Below are 3853 nucleotides of genomic sequence, written 5' to 3'. Positions count from 1 at the left end.
AGAAGAGTATCTCATCATTATGAGATGTTAAGTCATTATTACAGAAGAGTATCTCATCATTATGAGATGTTAAGTCAGTATTACAGAAGAGTATCTCATTATTATGAGCTGTTAAGTCATTATGATGATAATTTATTAGATTAAATTACTGTTAAATTAAACCGCTTTGTCTCTGAAAACAAACAAACAAACGCATTTTTACAGTTCAATTTCTCTGCCTTTTCAGACAGGCACTTTATGACGCTACACATCATGTAGGCTACACTTCTTGTATTTTGTTTGGGCACCACAAGGTGTCACTGTGGCCTCAAAGCTTACCCCTCGCCTACTCTGGCTCCATTGCTATTTACCCTACGGACAAAGAAACGTAGAAATAAATACATTTATAAATAAAGAAAGAAAAAATAAATACATGTGGAAAAAATACATGTTCTAAATAATTATTTATTGCAGACTTTATACCAGTTTAGTGAGATGTAAACAACATGTAAATGTATTTTTAGTATAGCATGAAATAAATGTATTTCAAATACATTTTTGTATATTTATTTTTCATTAGGGAAGGCATCTGTAAAGGCTTTTTAAATCGCCCATTTGGCCAAATTGTTAAGTGGCTGAGATTACTATTTCAGTAAAACTAATCACATTCAATTAACTAAGTTGATGTAAAGGCTTTTTATCTGATATTTTATTTTATCTCACTGGATTGTTATTTCTTTTAATTAAACTCATTAATGCAATGTTTTGTTCATATTGTCAGCAGATGTGCCCATGTTTATATACACAAAATTTAATAAAACATTGGTGCTAAAAAGGGGCATGTGACTTTTTTTAAATTAAAAAGAAAAAACAATTCTGAATAAATGTTAAAATAGTGTTCAATAAGTATACTGTCATCCATGTGTGTACACATTATTATTATTATTATAAATGATTAAAATCAGTACACAAAATCAGATCAAACTACGGTACATTTTTGTTTGGGCCCTCCTGTAAAGTTGGTGAAATGTCACTAACACCCTTCTGGTTCTCAACCCTCGATATAGTGTTTACACAGAACAGATTGCTTGAAAGCAGCTTCACAATAATAAACCGGAAAACACATTGATAACACTGTGAAGTTAATTAATTATGAAACATTTAGTCTCACCTGTAATATGTCAAAGTTTCCCTTTACCACTGCATTGTATTTGTTTAGTTAGCACTGCATACATTTTTAAAATCTAAAACAATATTCCATGTTTAGTTAGCACTGCATACATTTTTAAAATCTAAAACAATATTCCATGTTAAATGGCTAAGTTCTTGATTTGATGTAAAATGTGGATAAGGTCGACAGCATTTATAATAAGACATGGTGACAGCATGAGAATGAAAATAATGAAGCAAAATGCTCTGGATTTCTGGAGTGCACAATACACAGAAGGAAGATACAGGTGTCAGGGTTGCTATTGTGTGGAGTCGAGGAACACGGAGATGAAAGAGAGTCACGAAGAACAGTCTTTATTAATCCATACAAGCGGTAATACAGGGCAGGCAGGAACACACATGTAACACATAGTTATCATGAGTGTCTGCTGTGCAGGAGTTGAGGAACTCGGAGACGAAGGAGATTCAGGATAACAGTCTATAATCATCCAAATAGGGGTAACACAGGGCAGGCAGGAACACACACAGGGCACATAGTATAGACGACACCGGACAAAGGAATCAAGGAACAGACAACACTTTAAATACTGAACTAAATGAGGGTAATTAACGGGACACACCTGAAACAAATGACTAATCAAACGAGGGAAACTAGGTCACGGAGCACATGGGGAGGGAAAACACACCAAAACAAGTCCATAAGCGTGACATATTACCCCCACCCCTCCCCTCTCAGAAGGCGCGTCCTCACACCATAGAAAAAACAGAGGGAGGGATGGGTGGGATCTTGGGAGGAGGACGGACACCCGGGAGGGGGCCGGAAGACAGAGTCCAGGGTGGTGATGAAGGAGGGAGGCCAGGGAGGAGACAGGAGGGACTTGGAGCAGTCGGAGCCAGGTGGGGCCCAGGCCACAGCCATAAAGGCAACCCATGGTGGAGCCTGACGACTCCAGGGGGCCGACCGATGGCAGCGGAGCAGGTGGCGGAGGAGCCCGAGGCAGAGACGGAGAGCCGATGAGCCAGGGTGACGAGGAGGCCGAAGGCCACAGTGGAGCCGGAGCAACAAAGGACCAAGGAGCAGCCAAAGGGAAGGAGGAGCCTGGCAGAGATGGAGGAACGAGGCACAGCCGGAGGAGTGGAGTCCAGAGGCGACGGATGGTCGACGACAGACCAAGGCGGAGCTGGAGGGACGCGATGGAGACTGGCAAGCACAGATACAGATTCACACCGCACAGATGGTGAGCTGAGGGTGAGCAGAGGGGCTGCCAGATGACAGCGGTGGAGGAGGCAGGAGCAGGAGGGTGGGCATTTTTGAGCCTCTGGGCTTGCAGGGCTGCAATCAGGAACAAAAACCCTCCCTGGGCCGAACTTGGGAATGGAAGCCCTCACTGGATTGGGCTCAGGGACACGAGCCCTCTCGGGGCTGGACTCGGGAATGGGAGCCCTCTCTGGTCCGATCTCAGGAACAGGAGCCCTCTCTGGGCTATTTTCAGGAACAGGAGCCCTCTCTGGGCTAAACTCGGGAACAGAAGCTCTCTCTGGGCCTAATTCGGGAACAAGAGCCCTCTCTGGGCCGATCTTGTAGCTCTGTTCGACGATGGCTCGTCGATCGCACCAGGCTCGGGCTCTCAATCATCGGTGGGCTCGGGCTTGGGCTCCACACAGCGGGGAGATAGTGGGCTGGGCTCTGGGTCTGGCTGTGCTCTGGATCGGGGATAGATGCTCCAAGTCTGGGAGGTCGACGGGGCAGTGGTAATTTGCCCCGATCCAGAACAGTGAGTTCAGCACAGCATCGTCGAACGTCATTAAAACGGTGAGCTGGCTGAACTCAACTGTATACTCCACGAGCGGCAGGTCTTTTCGGGCTAGGGGGGTGAACATCGAGGCGAGGGGATCCATAGAGAAACCAGAAAAAAAAACACGAGAAAACAAAATAGGTGGAAAAGGCGACGCTCACTAATTTTTTTCTTTGTTCGGTCCGGTCCGGTGTTCTGTCACATTTGCTACTGTGTGGAGTTTTCACACCAAAACAAGTCCATAAGCGTGACAACAGGAAGAACGAAACACCACTTCCGATGAGGTGTAAAAATGTTGCCCTTTTGTGGCCAGCTGTACACTTGGGTTCAAGTAAAATGATGATTGCTGAAGTACTGCATCAACATGTGCTTTATTGTGATTTTCACTTTCAGATTACTGCAGGAGTATTTTAGTTTTAACACGATAACAGGTAAGAATTACACAATCATATCTAACGCGAGACACTTCAACAGTTTCGCCCAGTGTTGTCATGATTATAATTGTCATTTTTCTTCTCCCTAGGAAGACAACAAAAATATATATTCCAGTAAAATTGACAGAAATTATCACTTTCAATCTGTTAAATTGGTCCTGTTTTTGAATGTCTACTCAAAAATGTAAAAAAAATAAATAATAAATTGCATGTCACTTTTAATGTCACTTTTGACACTTGGGTGCATGCAGTAAGATTAACATAGTAGCTCTTTTTTTTGCCTTTTATTATGGTGTAATGACTTTGATTACTTAATTTTAGGGAATTAATTATTATTAATTCATTCAGGTTTTGAAAGGACTCAAATCTGAAAATTCGAAGTCCACCTAATTAGAACTGGTTTCAAATTTGAATAGTTTACACCTTATCAACGGTCGTCCAGCGAGACGTTAATGTCCGTGTATCTTAACAATC

Source organism: Sinocyclocheilus anshuiensis, unplaced genomic scaffold (assembly GCF_001515605.1).
Source record: "Sinocyclocheilus anshuiensis isolate Anshui unplaced genomic scaffold, SAMN03320099.WGS_v1.1 scaffold1649, whole genome shotgun sequence".
Classification (NCBI taxonomy): domain Eukaryota; kingdom Metazoa; phylum Chordata; class Actinopteri; order Cypriniformes; family Cyprinidae; genus Sinocyclocheilus; species Sinocyclocheilus anshuiensis.
Note: the sequence above shows the minus strand (reverse complement) of the source record.